This window comes from Rhipicephalus microplus, chromosome X (genome assembly GCF_043290135.1).
Source record: "Rhipicephalus microplus isolate Deutch F79 chromosome X, USDA_Rmic, whole genome shotgun sequence".
In the NCBI taxonomy this organism is placed as follows: domain Eukaryota; kingdom Metazoa; phylum Arthropoda; class Arachnida; order Ixodida; family Ixodidae; genus Rhipicephalus; species Rhipicephalus microplus.
Window position 1 is genome coordinate 332,923,751 of NC_134710.1, and position 17,752 is coordinate 332,941,502.

The 17,752-nt window shown below is 45.6% G+C and overlaps 2 protein-coding genes across 4 annotated transcripts in view; one reads left to right on the forward strand and one right to left on the reverse strand.

Moving 5' to 3' along the window:
* Window positions 1-10,769, reverse strand: part of LOC119162052 (uncharacterized) — a 105,108-nt gene extending 94,339 nt beyond the window's left edge. The window contains exon 1 of the mRNA XM_037414536.2: window positions 10,358-10,769. The gene's annotated coding sequence lies outside the window, so the exon portion shown is untranslated. The remainder of the gene's footprint in view (window positions 1-10,357) is intronic.
* LOC119161238 (cytochrome P450 4c3) overlaps window positions 1-17,752 on the forward strand; it is a 162,344-nt gene that overhangs the window by 48,896 nt on the left and 95,696 nt on the right. The window lies entirely within an intron of this gene.

The following is a 17,752-nucleotide window of genomic DNA, read 5'->3' on the forward strand; positions in this document are numbered from 1 at the left end:
GAAGCCAAAATGCCTCCGGAGAAACTCCCACCAAAAAGGGTGTTCACCTCGGCGAACGCTCTCCCGCCGTCATCACATTGACGCCGCAACACCAGTTTTTCAGCGTTGATTAATATATGGGGTTAACCATCGAAAAACCACAATGTTATTATGAGAGACACCGTAGTGGAGGCCTCCAGAAAATTTAATCACCTGCGGTCCTTTAACGTGCACCAAAGTCTCAGCACAAGGGCCTACAGCATTTTCGCCTGCATCGAAAAGGCAGCCGCCTCAACCGTAATCCGAGTACCTTAGCTTCTAGACCACCGCGGGGAGGCTCTTGTTCAGTGTATACGCACTGCGCCGTGTCGCTTATAGCCACAAAGAAATAAGGTACCTTTTTCCCCTTTTCAAGAACCACGCATTCATTGTTGGACGTGGCGTTCTTGCATGCGTTTGACATCGCGCGCAAGCAGCTGCGGCGTGGTTTGCATGGTCCGCCTTTCACCTGCGCCTGCAGTACCGTTTGTGATTTGGCGTGGCTTCGAAGGCTTCATCGGTACGCAATTGCTGCAGGCACTCGGCTTCCAGGACCCGTTTTTGTGCCAGCACTGCACCATCGGCCCGGCAGATGTGAGCTCTCTCACGTTCTCACTCTCGTTTCTTTTCTAGAGTAGTCCATGGCATACGCATACGGAAGGTTTCAGTGTAAACTGATGCGCGTGTGCTCGGTTGCGACAAGATGAATGATGCCACGCACAACGCAGTCAATGACACACGTGCTTGGATACGATGCTGAGAATGACGTAACTTATAGGACAGCCAATGGAGACTGCTCGCTGCACAGCTGCCGGACGTCTTTTGGTTTATCCTAGCCATATAGAGCTTTCGCTGTAAAACAGGCCGGAAACGGTGTCACGAGCAATCTTCATTGGCTGTACTATCAAAACACGGTGTTCTCTGCGTCGTGCCCACGCACCCACGCCTTTGGCTATGTTGTGAGTGACGTTGTCCGTCCCCTCGCAGCCGGGACGCCGAGCACGCGCGCATGAGTTTCTACTGAGACCTCCCACAAGTTTAACCCACGGACAACTCTAGAAGAGCGCCGCCAGTGGAAACGTGAAAAAGCTGACATTTCGCGCGGGCCGATGGTGCAGTCCTAACCCAAAAACAAGCCCTAGAGGCTGAGTGCCGGCAGCAACTGCGTACCGGTGATACGGCAGCCTTTCAAGCCGCGCTAAATTGCGAACGCGAATGCAAGCACTGGTGGCGGGCGGATCCTGCTAACCGCGCTACCGAGTTGGCGATTGAAAACGCCTGCAACAACGCCGCGCCAAAGCGCCGTTGCGGGCATGACAGCGTGAACGTGACAATTGCGGGAGCGTGTTTGCTGGGGCGGACGTCCAATTTCGGTGGGAGTTTCTGGAGCAATACTTTGGCTTCAGCTGCGATGTCTATGACCACCAGTGGTCGAGAACCACTGTGATTAACGCACTGCAAAACGCATTCAATGGATCATTACACTCCTTCATGACCATGATCATGCAAGGCGCAATGTGTGGCATGTGAAATAAACACTTCAGTAAACCCCAGCCAAACATGTGTCTAACGTAATTAAAAGCAGAAACATGTAACCAATTATTGTGAAATGCGTCAGTGCAGCGTCGGGTGGAACCCACTGCAAACACCGGAGCAGCGCGTTTTAGCTTTCGCTAGTTAAGCATTTCTGCGGAGTGCTTAAGCTGTGATTTGTTTTTTGAAGAAGCAAATCCTCGCATACTTTTTGTGCATCCAACTTAATACGATACCATGCGTCGTACAGCGAGAGCTACAACTTCGAAGAGGCATAAAAGAAACGGGCAATATGTAACATATATAGGCTATATACTGGCGCGGAGATCAGGTGTCTCAAATGGCTCGCTTGCACGAAGGAAAATATAAATGTATGTGACCTAGTTCAACCTGCACTGGCCCCACACACAGGCACACATATTAGCGCATGTGAACGCGCGCATTAGGGAGTCCCAAATGAGCACATAAATTAACTGCAATGTGATTGATTGATGTATAGGGTTTAGCATCCCAAAACCATCATAATATTATGAGATACGCCGTAAAAGAGGGCGGCGAAAAGTTTGACCACCTGGGGTTCTTTAACGTGCACCCAAATCTGAGCACATAAACCTACAGCATTTTTGCTTCCATCGAAAATGCAGCCGCCGTAGCCGGGACTCTACCCCGTGACCTGCGTGTGAGCAGCCGAGTATCTTAACCACTACACCACCACAGCAGGGCAATTGCGATGTGCTACAGCAACGCACATCCCAATGCTGCTTAAAGTGCAGATTTGGTGCACCTTTAGTGCAGCTGAGACTGCAGCACTTCCAGGCTTCATCGAATCGAACAACAACATTCATTTGCACTTCTAAGATTTGAGGCGAAACATACTACCCGCGTTCTTGAGTACTTCCATTGCTTTTTTGTTTCTTTCTCGCTCGCCATTCAGCAAAGGCAGACAGTTGCTCCCGCAAAGGGTGGGTCAAAAGAGTGTCACTGACAAGCAAAATAATCGGCATTCATCTCTGTTTACATAATTTGCCTGCGATATCATGAAGCTTGGACCCTCCTTTTCAGCTACATATCCAGTCCAACCTGCTCTGACTCAGCTCTGCTCTGCTGGTCCATTTCTGGCATAGATGGGCATTCTCGAGGATTATTCATTTATCGGTGGTATCGCTGACATAAACCTTGAGGGTGCAGTGAAACAATCACGCAGCTTTTTCACTAGTGCACCCGTTTAGATTTCGAAAGAGCAGAGCTCCCAGCAGTACTAAACTCTAATTACGGTAACTTTTGCAAAGGTGCACATTTTTTACCTTTTTGGTCACCTACAACTAAAAAATTACATCTCTGTAACTTTTAATTTTTCAAGTTTTTGTAATCTTAGATCGGTAAATGTTACTTTTTGTTTATATAGGTTGTTTGTTATAACACGTGTAACCCTTGTATAGCGCAATGGTGCCAATAAAAGGACCTTTATTAAAACATCGCAGACATAGGCTCAAGCCCGTCATACTGTACTGTGCGGGAGTGTTCTTGACACTCAGGAATATTATTTAGTCAAGAAAAAGTAAAAAAAACAATATGAACCACTACGTCAGGTTTGTACTGAGAAATGCTTATGTACTTCAATATCACACGAAATGGACGCAGGCACACAATGTATCGCGACTTCTTGAGTTTGGAATGCAACAAACAAAACCAGGGTATATAAATGTCCACGTATATTGTAAAGGTGGCATAATGCTATGATAGCGTTAATGTTATAGTGAACAGGCAGCGCGCAGCAAGTATCCATAACAGAAAGTGCGGGTGCATAGCTATATGAAGGATGGTGCAATTTTAGGTCATAGTATACATCTGTATTTTTAGTGTGAAATAATAAAACGTGATCAACACGTAGCTCAAAAAGCAAGAACGTCATATGACGTATTAATTCAACAAAAGCTTGCCGAACACCATTTTGAATACTCATTACATTTACAAAAAAGTAGAAATCGTTCGCTTGCGACCAATATATGTAAATAAGAAAAGGTACAATGATGTAAAACAGGTGCTGAGACAGCTTCACTTTTGTGTGACAAGTACTGTAAGCATACAGACGGTACAAAACAGACGATTCCATACAGAAACGAGACTTTTGTCACACTGCTTGAGGTATGAGCCCAAATCTCAGAATTTTTTATAAAAAGCAATAATAACTACAAATTATTAGTATAAAATATAAGGCACATCTTTTTAGGCACATGTGAGCATCATAATGCAAGTCCCATTTTTAGCTAATTTTAATAATTAAATATCATTAATTGTGGGACTTACGCCAACAGTTCTAACTCGATTAGCTCTGTATAAACTTTTTATTTTTCCTAGGTAGATGAACAAAGTTTGCGGCCGTGCAATTAACTAAAACAGATGAAATATCTTGAATACGAAGACTATAGTGATTAAATAACCAAAAATGTATGCACTTGTACCAGGAGCACCTTAGTATAACAGGTAGCCATAATTATTCTTGTGGTGCAATTTTCCTTCTTGCATTGCATGAAACATCTAGTAGTGTGATGAAGAATTGTGCCAAGTTTATGAAAAATGTTCATTAGCAAAATTGTTATGAGAATTTATGACTGTTCATGTACGGCAAAACACCAGAAGTATAAGTTCTGAGAACATCAACAAAAAAGATTTGAAACAGGTGCAGTGCTTGCACTAAATATTCAAAAGTGCTGAAATTCTCAGTATTTGTAGCCACTTCCATCGCAGATCTTACTACTGTGTGCCTTTGCTGGAGTGGCATCTTAAGTTTGTGTTTTCTAGCACAATTGCCATAATGGGGCGCTTTTGCGCTGTGGTGCCGATCATTTGTGAGGCAAGCTTTTGCAGTCTAGAGACCAGGATCGATCCTAATTTGCCTAAAAGCATCAAATGTGCTTCTGGTGTCATTACTGAAATAATGTACAGTGTAAACCAAGGCAAGTTTGATGGTTTACAGGCTCAATACATGTCCTTGAGCATGAACAGCACATATACGACGTTACGCATTCACCTACTGACACGTTATTGCCTTTTATAATGAGTAATGGTGCGTTGTAAACGCTTTTAGAGCAGTTTTTACATGCTCACACTTGATATGATTGCCTAGTAACCAACAAAATACAACATATCGAGCTAATCTAATGATGCAGAGGCAAACAAGACTGGTACTTTCCGTTTTGGTTTCGTAAGTGATGGGTGACATAACATTTTTGTTTGTATCTTTAAAAAAAACTGAGTAGACAGGAACTTTTCGCAGAAAAATGACAGGCGATAAATTCCGCATTTAAAATAACCGACATCCAACATATGAACTTAAAAAAATATTTGTCTTTTGTACTTGGCCTCATACCTTAAGAGACCTTGAACTGATACCACGTTCACTACTGAAAATAGTGCATTTGTAATTGAAGACTGCAGCCGGAAACTAAATCGAAGGAAAATGACCGTCACTGTAAAATCTGAGTCAAACTGCATGTATTACGTCAGATGTACATACATGCAGCTTCCAGTGTATCACTTCAGAAAATACAGCATAAATTGACATCACTGTATGAGTATATGCCAGAGTAACATTCCTATATTATAAATACATCAGCGAAGCATAAAGAGATGAACTTCTTGCTCTAACTGCGCTATAATATTGGCAACATTCAGTGCAACGCTGGAAGAAAATCAACGTGTAATGTAGTCGGTTCGTTGCAGCTGTCGCGCAGCACATAACTTAGTACAGTAATTACTAAAGAGAACTCTGGTGCTACGATCGTTAGGCCACTACCGGAATGATGGGTAGACAACGAATCTGCCTTGTCTTCGTTCTTGCGGCTTCGAATGCACTTGCGGTTTGTTTATATTGTCCTTTGGCATTCATTTTGGATATAAGAATAGATCTTTGCGAACGCCGTGAGCCGTTTCGATTGGCTGAAAACGTCTAGACGGAGAAAGGGTCAACGTTAGCTGCACTTTATCTTGCGACAAAGTGGATTCGGGTCACATGGAGTCAAATGGAAGCGAAAGAACAAAGTGTATGCAAATCTGTCTATTACCTATCATTCCCTAACAAAGTGGCTGACAGGGCTAGTTGGTTTAGCATACTTGAAGTTTAACAGCGCCAAAAAAATACACGGTGGACAGGAAAAGGACAGGACAAGCGCTTGTCTCGTCCTTTTCCTGTGTGCCATGTATTTTTCGCGCTGTTAAACCTCAGCTATCATTCCCGAGTTAGCTGAAGCTCCATGTGTTTCAGCAGCTTCCATGTACACTAGCCCATGAGCTCCCACTAGGGTATTATCAGAAAACTCTATGGCCTAGCGCACCCCGCATGTTCCTATTGCTTGGTGGCTTCACCGATACCATGGTGCGCACACAGACCCAGAGTTACTAATCGCAAACAAATAAATTATTAAACGCCACCGGAAAACAATATCACTCACACGAGCTGCTGTGACTGTTCAAACTGTAACGGCGCTCCACAGTAGCTGCGCATGCGCTGCGTTAGCGGGGTGCCTACCCGCCGTTCAGACTTCGCAGTGTGCAGCACAGTCAAGTACCAATCAGCCATGAGAACTCGCATTCACCGGCGATGTTTGCTTTCACCCATGCTTTCACATTTTCAATTTTTTTAGAGTGATGCAACGGTGTTGGTTTGGGTTCGCGTAACCAAAGGTCACTGCGATTTTCATATGGCTAAACGACCAAAATTGAACTCTAGGAAATTGTGGCGATTTTGTGTGGACGATTGCCACCTCAAGAACATCATGAAGAAACACACCTATCCTTGGCCGTGAATGGACAATGCCCTTATTTGTCTGTACGATGCCGCATACTTTTCTCCCATTGCCGCATACCAAATAGACCACGAGAAGATGGATTTCGTAACACCTGAGGGCCTATACCACCTCAAGGTCATGCCTTTTGGTTTATGTTACCGACCACCACGCTCTTTGCTGGCTCACCTCCCTGAAAGATGCCACAGGTCATCTTGTTCACTGGGCACTCCGCCTCCAAAAGCATTCTTACACCGTAGTGTATAAGTCTGGAATATTGCACAAAGATGCGGATTGCCTGTCACGCTACCCTGCGGGCGACTGGGACTTTACGAGCACTGACTGCGTTGACTGCGTCCTTTCCATCTCCCAACTGCTCCACCTCAGCGGCGAGCAGCGTCACGACCACAGGCACTTAAGTCGCCTAATACAGCGGCTCGAATCTTCACCATACGATGCTTCTGTTCGCTTGTTTACCTTGAGGAACCGCACCTTATTTCGCCATAATTTGTGATTCGCAGGTCACGACCTACTTATGGTCATACCAAATCACTTGCTCTCCACAGTCCTACGCGAGCTCCATGACGCGGCAATCGCGGGTCACCTTGACATCTCTCGAAGATATAACCGTGCGCGCCACAGCTTCTATTCGCCTGGCCTTGCGCGCTCTGGACGCCGTTATGTCAACGTGGATGTAAAAACAGCGTAAATGTACAGACACAGACACAGTGCCTTGTCGTTTCTTTGTACGTCTGTGTCTATCTATTTGCGCTGCTTCTACATCCAAGTATAAACCACCAATTAGCCCAACTTTCGCTTCTACTGTTATGTCAGCGCCTGCGAAGTTGTCCAGCGCCGCAAGAAGCCGTCGGGAGCTCATCGACTTCCCGTCGGAGCCCTTCTTTTGTGTCGGTTTGGACATTCTCGGCCCTTTACCAACATGCGCCTCCTGAAACAAGTTGGCCGCGATTGGTACAGATAACGCGAACCGCTATGCAGTTGCACAAACAATTCCGATAAGCTACAGACGTCGCATATTTGCTACTACGCGATCTCAGTTTAGTGCACGTAGCCCCGCGTCAACTACTGACAGACCAAGGTCATACGTTCCTGTCTAAACTGGGCGATAGTCTGCTTTCCTACTCTACCCCAAAATAAGCACATAAGCTCGTACCAGCCCCAGACAAACGGGCTTGCACAACTCTTGAAGTGGCCCTGAAGCACTTTTTCAAATAACCATGGAAAGGATTCACTCAATGAGCTTATGGCATCACAAATTAAACTCCGCAAAAATTTTAAGAATACATACAGTATGAGCAGACTTATAAAGACTTGTCGAAGGCTGCAATAACATCCTCTCTTCAGCAATTGTCGTGATTAGCAACACTTCCTGCCAACTGTCGCTCGCATGCAGAGACATTTCGGCCCAAAAGCAGCGCTACCGTCGACATTTTCGAGTCAAGGCGGGATGTCTACGTGAGTAAATCTTTTTTTTTTCATGTCATCTTTAAAACGCTCGTAGTGAGGGAAGATGGAGAAATCAACACATCCGGGGTGCAATCGTGCATTATACCAAAGGTATTTCATCACGTGAGAGCTGGCTGTAAAAGTGAACTGAAGCGAATATTGGAACTGGCGTGTAGAGTTTAGTTTTTGAATCAGGACTCAGAAAAGATAATTTGGTCCACCCTTGATTATAATGGAGTCTTACTCCCTCAACTGGACCCACGGCTGGCTGCTTTTGGGAGCCGACTGGCTTCATGGTTGGGATCCTTATAGAGTGTGCATATAAATAATTTACCAGTCAACTATGAGCGAAGTGTCTGTTAAAGCACAAAACATCAGACTTTTTTTCATGCTGATATTAGAAAAAAATACAAACAATCGTTACCCTTCATCGAAACCGACGCCTGACCAAAAACGCCCATCTTCTTCGCATAACCTTTGAAATAGAGAGGCAACAGCGCATAGGTTGGCAAAACTTGTGGAGCTCATCGGTGCTCAATCTGAGTCTGAGTGAGTCCGGGTGATTCGACTCATTAGTGGGTTCACCGACCTATGTACTGGCAGATGCAAAAGGAGAGGAGAAATTTTTCGGGAGTCATACGCTGGGATTTCCGTAAGACTTATAACTACCTGATGCATGTGTAGTACACGTAGGTTTCGTTTAGGTACCACAGAGATGTGGTTATAAAAGGGAAAATAGGAGAAAAGTGAGCCGCGTAACTGTCTGCATCTGGGTGCGACACCTCAAGAGTAGCTCACAAGGGATGGGGTGAGGAGGGATTAAAAGGATAGGATTAAAAGTTTAGAGAGAGAGAGATATGCACTGAGACAGCGAGCGAGGACATATCGAGGGATTGGAGAGATAGGAAAGATGGAAACATGGTCACAGGAGTCCGAGGACAGGGCACCACTTGCGAGAGCTCTTGTCGGCATCAGCAGATGGCGTAGAGCAAGTCCAGTAGGTCAGAGCTACACTGTCGTCGGAGATCGGCGTCAGGAGATGACGTAGGGCCAGCCCAGTCGGCCAGAGCTACGCGGACGTCGGAGATTGCGAGGGCACAGCTGGTCGGCACAGAATCCAGCGAGCGAGACAAAACCTCCACTTACGTAATAAAGTATTCTTCCAACTTGAAAAAGAAATAGATTCAAAGTTTATAACCACCCGCATTGGGGTTTTAAAACCCACGGCAAAGTTGCTGATTCTAATCCCAGCCGCACTGGGTGCATTCTAATCGAAGTGGGATGATGAAATTTGTTGAAAGGGTCGTTCCTGAAGGTCAACGTGTTCTGTACGTAGATGTTATAACTTTATTGCATGAGAGAGGAGACAGGGATTTCCTTTTTGAGGCCATGTATTTCACCTGGGAATACTGCCTTTCGTAATGCCAGCGCGCGCGAGAGAGAAACACGAGCCCAGTCGCTACGTGATGGGAAAGACATGCACGATGCCCTTGAAACCTCTTTCTCTACCAAACATAACGACAGAAGAAATTTATAGTAATTAAGTCGATGACAGTGAAACACCACATAGAAATTCAAGAACAATATAAGTATATCAGTATGTCAATATCAAGCTAAACGCTTATGCAACTCAACACTTCAGTGCAAGAAACCGACCCATTGCTCTAACGCCATACGTATTATTGCTGCGATGTTTACGAGTGTTTGAGTATGTCCTACTTCGAAAGAGCACTATCACTCAGGATGGGGTATATTGATATTTTATGTAAATATCCCAGCAGATGAAATTATGCAGAAAGGCAATGATGTGAAATATTGTTGAGTAGGCGTTGTAAAAGTGGCACATCAGTTTCCGAAATTTAGTGATTTTGCAGAAATAAAAAAAGTATGATAATAAATATAAAATCTGAATCTGCATTTACCCTGTTTTCATGCAATATTTGTAATGCATCAAGTAGTGTCAAAATCAGTGAAGAGGAGGCTCAACCAATCCTCTTTCTTATAACCATCTTCGCGTAACAATAGGGATGAACATAAACCGTTTGCTTTAAATCTCTTTCTTCTTCACTTTGCCCTGAAAGGAGATTATGTGGGGTGTTTTCTATGTTTCTTTCACGAGAAAAGAAACTACGAAAAAGTATGTCAGACTAGAAAAGCGAAACGTGAAGCATGTGACTTGAGAAACGTGAAGCTTCTGCTACGACTTTCGCCCCGCTATGATGGTCTAGTGGCTAAGGTACTCGGCTGCTGACCCGCAGGTCGCGGGATCGAATCCCGGCTGCGGCAGCTGCATTTCTTATGGAGGCGGAAGTGTTGTAGGTCCGTGTGCTCAGATTTGGGTGCACGTAAAAGAACCGCAGGTAGTCGAAATTTCCGGAGCCTTCCACTACGGCGTCTCTCATATTCACATGGTGCTTTTGGGATGGTAAACCTCACATATCAATCAATCGACTTTCGCCCAAAATAAAGAAAGAAAAAGCACGGCATATTACAGTTTGAAATGTGTCACGTAGTGGTAAAGTGTCGGAGTAACATAGGAACGCGTCAGTTCTTACCTGAAACGGCGAGATCTGAAGAGCAAATGCTGAAGGCTTTTCCTTTGTTGCTCGCTCCGCAATATGTCTGACTTGAGATCACAACCTCCACTTTTTGGCAAACGGTTTCGTTATCGAGTGGCACGAACAACGTTTCACCACATCCGTGAAACCCGCGCGAAAACGATAATTAGGTGCGCGTGGCGCAACTATATTGGCGTCCTTGGAGAAACCGGCACGCCGTGAATGACAGGGGATGGGCACTCGTTCTTTCCTTTTCCTTCATCGACTGCGTTCGCGCTGTCGGGCAGATAAAGAGCACGGGGGCTGACAGACTGGGCCGTCGTGAAGTGCATGAAGTGGGGTGTCTGGGGCCTGCGACAACGCCTAGCCGAGGGAGCACCCTTTATGTGCCTTCGTTCCGCACGTTGTTGCCGGCTTTTGAGCAAGAGGCAAGATAAGTAGGAAGACCGATGACGACATAAATGACGTGAGTCGCGCTCAGCCTTGCTTGCAGGCACCGTCGTTTGAAACCCACCGTTAGCTTTTGGCGCATCGTAAACATACAACAAAAGAGCAAACGAAAGGTCTCAGAAGGTCATAATTTAGTTTCCAGAGAAAAATAAATGAGAAAAAGAATAAAACAGTAGCGAAATGAAAGGCCGGAAGGAGCAAACCAGTTCAATGTTACCGGTATGGCCGCTTTATAGCAGCTGCCACGTGCCTTAATACAGAGGCATACTAGGCTTGCGCTTGCGTTGTAGCAGTGTACTTTATGTCATTGCGCCTGGTTACGAATTTCAATAAAGAAATGACAATTTAGAAAATGCAGTCGACGTCATATTAGCAGCTATGCGCTCTTAAAGGTATGCCTCGTTCAATTTTCAATGCCAAGCATTTCTTGTTGAGGTCAGTTTGACCACATTTTTCAATCAATCAATCAATCTATCTATCTATCTATCTATCTATCTATCTATCTATCTATCTATCTATCTATCTATCTATCTATCTATCTATCTATCTGTCTGTCTGTCTGTCTGTCTGTCTGTCTGTCTGTCTGTCTGTCTGTCTGTCTGTCTGTCTGTCTGTCTGTCTGTCTGTCTGGCTGTCTGTCTGTCTGTCTGTCTGTCTGTCTGTCTGTCTGTCTGTTAAAGCCGCCCACGACTTTAAGCTCCCCTGGCCGTTTGGACAATTGTATCTGTACCAAAATTGGTATTGCATAACACGACTGTATGACGAGGATAAGTGACTAGTCATAACATAAAAATCATCACATTAGTGTCATAAGTGTCATGATTTACATGTCATGGTGTTGCTGCTCCTGCAGTGGATTCGTTCACATGATCTATCGCAAAGCTGGTATGGTATGACATGACCACATGGCGAAGATAAGTCACAGGCTCTTACCTGGAAACTACGACATGCGTGTCATGTATGAACATGACTACATGCCACGCTCATGATACGCTCGCGGTCATTTCGCTGGCGTCACATATACCAAATTTGGTATCACGTGACGTTAATGAATGATGAAGGTATATGACTGGTGCAAGCGTGATATTCATGACAGACTGGTCATGTAAGAAAATGACCACATGCCACGCTGATGATGCACTCGCAGTCGTTTTGCTAGCTTCATATTTAACAAATTTGGTATATGACTGGTGAAAACTTGATAATCATGACATGCGTGTGAGGACATGATTACGTGCCACGCTCATGTTGCGCTCGCCTTCGTTTCGCAGGCTTGACGTACACCATATTTGGTATTACGTGACGTGAATGAATGACGAAAGTACGTCATTGGTTCAAACATGATAAGCACGATATGTGTGTCATGTAGGAACATGAGTGCTTGCCATGCCCAAGATGCGCTTGCGGCCACTCGGCTAGCTTCGTATATACCAAATTTAGTATTATGGGACGTGAACGGACGACAAAGGTATATGACACGTCCAAAGATGATAATAATTACATGCGTGTCATGTAAACGATGACTGCATGCTACGCTCAAATAGTGTGCTCGCGGTCGCTTCCCTATAGCTTCGCATATACCAAATTTAGTATTTCGTAACGTGATCGGACGGCGAACACTAATTTCAGCTGCAAACATGATAATCATGACATGAAAGTCATGTACGGCATAATATATGTCCGCCTCGAAACATTGTGCTGATTTTATTGTGACAGTTCAACATTCCTCCTTACTTCGTGCTTCGTATATCATCGATTCCTACTGTACGTAAGATCTTCCAACTTTTTTCATTGCTATGATCACCTTGCTGATGTTTTTTTTATCAAACGATGCTTATTTCACCCCCTAGACTACAATTTTATCCTTCGTGTGTACCATCGTATCACATGTTGCTGCCTTGGTGCTGTCAGCGACATGATGCTCGATTTACAGCGTCCCATGCTCAAGCTGTTATCGTTGTCCAGCGTGATTGTATTCAGGAAAACACAGCTGCGGCTTTTACTTGCCTGATTCTCGCAATTAAATTGATCTCACTCGTCTCAATCACTCGTGTATCTGCAGCACGGATTCTAGCTGGGCTGGCTTGCTCTACTTTTTCTGACATTGGGCTGATGTTTGTTTGAAAGAACTTGAAAAAATATGACCGTGGTTTTTGAAGCAGTTTTCGAATTGACTAGATATTATTACTTGAGAAATTCGTAAATCGAAAACGGACGAAGCTTGCCCTGAACCACGAAAAGCGTGACACCGCGAAACAGGACGATTCTGAAGGCAGTTGCTTGAGGGTTGTTTACATAAGGCTTAGCGAGGTGAGGAAAGTTGTTTTTAAGTGGCTTCTAAGTCGTTGCTAGCCTTTAGCTAGGTGACTCTTGGTTGCCTCTACGTTGGTTCTCAAGGCAGAGAGGTTCAAGTTGAGCTACGGAAAGTCACAGCCATGACACGGATTTCTAACTCCAGAGACAGAATCTCGCGCTGAAGGCAACCGTTCGCACGTATCGTATACATCTAAATGTAGGTTGTCGATGACGTATTCTTTCAATCGCTTCGGGATCTTTCCACAGCCTTTCCCGTTTCTTAGAGCATCGGGCCAGTGCCTCATAGGGGGGAGGGGGGGGAGTTGAACTGAGTGGTTGCTTCGCCTATCACATTGGGCCACTAGTGAGAAGCCAGAATAATTTTCTGAGGCACACACCCGTTTATGACGGTGATAGTTTCCTGACAGGCCACACAAAGTTTTGTGGCATTCACCCGTTTTTTGGGATAACTGTTGCTTTCCTCACTTTAGATTGACCACTAGTCACTATAGCGGGAGGTACCCAAGTACCCAATTTGTGTGGCACATAGCTGATATGCCAGACAGGTGAGGCCGCAGAAATTAGGGCTACTTTAAACGGCTTCGCTGTTTAACGGTCACACGTTACCGCGTCACCTTTTTATAGTTCTCACCTTGTTATTGTAAGTACTTGACGAATTCTGTCAAGCCAGACATTACTGTTGTCACCGTGGTCACTTTACATGAGGCTTATGTACGTTGATGACGATGACAAAAAATAGGTTGATGTAATAAATAGTTTTTGTAGACTATAAGTACGAATATCTTAAGTTACTTTCACTTACTTGCTTTTTTGTTTTCGTGTTTCTTTAGTAATGTCAGATCAGTTCTCATGAATTGATAAAATGAATGAAAAAGCACAAAACGCATGATCTGGGGTCCCTCGAAACAAGACTCATGCGAAGCTAAGCCTTGAAACCAGAGACTCAACATAATCATACGTATACGATTCTCTGTGCGATGCAACAACAACAACAAAAAAAAACCACCCGTAATTTTAGTGGAGCTCGTAAAGGCTATTTTGTTAATTTCAGAGGAGCTTGTTAAAGCTTTCCTGTTTAATAAAAAAAGAACTTCAAGTTTTGTCGCATTGGTGACCGAAGCAATGAATTCGATATCAACAAATGCAAGGTTTTACGAAGTAAGCCTAGCAGTAAACTCCATAAGGATTCCAATGTGGCTTAAAACATGGCTTGAGCGAAGTGGTTTTCGTGTTCTCACTTCAAGCTAAGTAAGCGCATACAAGACACAGCACGTGCTAAGGTATCAGCCATCTACGGCTCTGTTCAGACAGAAGGCCCTTTTCTTCAGTGCATCTCCTTCGCCCTCTCAGCATCCTTTCCTACTCCGTTGCGTTGCCGGACGGAGACGGACGTCAGTTCATATCTGCTTGAGCTGCAGTGCCGTTGCCCCGCCGCGGTGGTCTAGTGGCTAAGGTACACGGCTGCTGACCCGCATGGCGCGGGTTCGAATCCCGGCTGTGGCGGCTGCATTTCCGATGGAGGCGGAAATGTTGTAGGCCCGTGTGCTCAGATTTGGGCGCACGTTAAAGAACCCCAGGTGGTCGAAATTTCCGGAGCCCTCCACTACGGCGTCTCTCATAATCATGAAGTGGTTTTGGGACGTTAAACACCACATATCAATCAGCTGCAGTGCCCGTCTGCATGCTTCACAAACTTTCACTCACACGTAAAACGTACGACGCACTTGGCGATGTTATCAATTTAAGCTTCATGCGGAACTTCGGAAATGACGGTGGTGGTGGCGGCGACGTTGATAAACTTACCGATGGTTACTCCGCCGTCTATCGAGAATTCCGGGATAAGGATACGTTGGGTTTTACCTTACAAGACCACGATATTATAATGAAAGACGCGGTGTTGGAGGACTACGGCAACGTGGCCCACCGGATGTTCTTAACGGGCACTGGCATCGCACAATACAGGGCGACGACCTCTACCATTCCGCCTCCATTGAAATCGTACCGCCGCGACTGGGGTCGAACCCACAACCTTTGGGTCAGCAGCCGATTACCCTAGCCTCTGATACACCGACGCAGACAGTGCGGCTGCTTAGTAGGTGTTTTGACGTTGCGATAATTTGAGCAAGTGCGAATTCATTAAGGCGACGCGGCATGGCATGAATGGTCGGATTGTGGGAAGCCAGGGCTGCTCAGGTGGTGCACCTACCCTTCCTCCATTCACGCCTAATATTTTCACAATGTGTTGCCCTCTTCGAGATCTCGAAGTAGCGCCCTCTCGCGTGTGACGTCACTTTGTGGACTCCGATCCCAACCATGCTGCAGCAGCCGCTGCTCCTGTGCGCGGGTCGTCTGTTTCAGGCGGTAACTTTGTCAAAAGTCGAACGAACAGCTTCAAGGGAGTCAGCTAACGCCCACAACGAATGTTTTCGAGTGCAACTATGAATTTGTTTCAGTTGCAACCCAATCGACAGGGCCAAGAAAACCTCCCAGGTGGCCGATAAGTGGGCCGACCGCATTGCTGGTAAGAAAGTGAAACCATGTGCGAGTGTTCTCGCTTGTCGTTCGCAGCTTCCATCGAGCGATACTGATTAGTTCCAGTGCTTCGGAATTTCAATCAACGTGCCTTTCTCCGGCATCTACAAGCATGTAGATACAGCAAGCGGAACGTCACGATGTATAATCGATGGCGTGGTGTTGTACAACGCAGGCCATGTAGTTGAATGTGCGCAGCCGGTGCCGTTCATGTAGATCGCATAACTGTCCTGGCTCTGGTCCTGAAAACACGTGGACTCGCGAACCCGCCACACAATCTCCCAGTGGCGATCGAGTGCTGAGTGATATTGAAGTACTTCTCTGTGCCTCGGTGTGCTTCGTCCGCCCGTTAGAAGGACATTTACAACAATCTTAAAGAGGAGAGCATGCCTGCCCTTTTCCTAAGGATATTCGTTTCTGCAGTGCAATGATAATGACAGTGAACACGAGAATATGTGTGTGAACCGCTGATTTCTTCCATTGTGGCATTTGTAAACAACACCTGAGATAATTACTGCAGAGCAGCTGTTTAAATTTCTGCTTTGGCAATCAACTGACCATTCATGGCACGCACTAGAAATTCAAAGCAGCATCAAATTACCAAGTTTGAGATAATCATGTTTGGATTGCAGTTAAGGGCATCGGCTGGGCGCAAGCCCTTGTATCACAGTAAGAGAGGTCTTGAGGAGTATGTGCTAGTGTGACTCGAGAAGGGGGCAAGTTCCTCCTTAATGCACCCCCTGGTTGACGCAAATGACTGTAGTTTGTCTCAGTAATGTTTGTTCAATGATAACTACATCATGAAGTAGTTCATATTAATACCACATAGGGTCGTCACTTGGTCATCAGAATATAACGAATAGCTATCACTGATTGTATATACCATGCGCAGGGCCGCAAAGAGTATATGTGATTATCATTAGTGAATGTGACTGTATGTGACTATCATTAGTGATTGCTGTCGCTTAACAGCGACAGCAGATTACGCTTATGAATTTATGGTAAGCAGTGCGCTAGGCGCGCGCTTGTCTTGATCAGTAAACTACGTAAACCAACCAACTAAAGCTGTAGTCTCAGATGTCCTGTGCCACTCAGGTGCGCTCACGAGGCGCGCTTACACGAGGTGATTTAGAGGCCGCGTCATCGGCTCCTGGCCTAAAGGCCATCGTGGTAGGTTCTTGGATGGCACCTCACCTGGTGTAAGCTTCCAACGCCTGTAGCCTGCGCGCAATGAATGGCTGAAGTACTGGCACGGCGCTGAAACATGGTTGCATGCTTACCGGAAAGTGCAGCATAGGGCGCGTATAGCTAAAGTCACTGTCAGCGAAGTGATTGACGCACACGGTGGATGAAGACGTGGGGTGCTTTCCTTCTCCGAGTTTGACTATCCACTTCTCCCTCAGCTTCGGGTCCTTAGGGTAAATGTGAAAGCTAATGACCTTTTCAAGGGTGGGTGATCATGTACAGAAGCACAGAGGAGTACTCCAGTATTCCACCATTGCGCAGCACTCACCGCAGAGACACGGGGTGCAGTTTAAAAAAAAACAAATGCTGTGCTTTTAAAATGAGCGTTAAAAGTGGGCACCCGCGGTTGTAAGAACACCGTCGGTGGCCACCACACATGCGATCATCAATTGAATTGCGTCTTTGCCGAGTTTTACCACGGTGGTTTTTTTTTACAAGGCGCCACGCCTCGAAAGCGCGCGAATCCTCGAACTGACCTCATACAAGCGTGGTTCGCAGCATCACCATCGGTCACACACCAGGCTACGCTAGTAGGACAGAGCTGGCACAAGGCGTACTATAGCAGCAAGTTTTAACGTGCCCTCGTACTCGTCACGCGTGCTGAAACGCACGGTGAACGCCGTGTGGCGCTGCCCGATGTGCCTCGTGCTGTTTATACTCTATAACGCGCAAGACATGTGAAAAATTGGACACTTCTCTGAAAGCGGTAACGCAGCGGGCAAGCAACAATGCCAGCGATTAGTCTCACTTTGGTTTCAGTGATGTGGTGTGCGTGGTCGAATACTTTCGTGCGACTGTAGTCGAGAAAACGGAGGCTGTCCGATGTGAAGTACGTCTAGACGGAAAAGC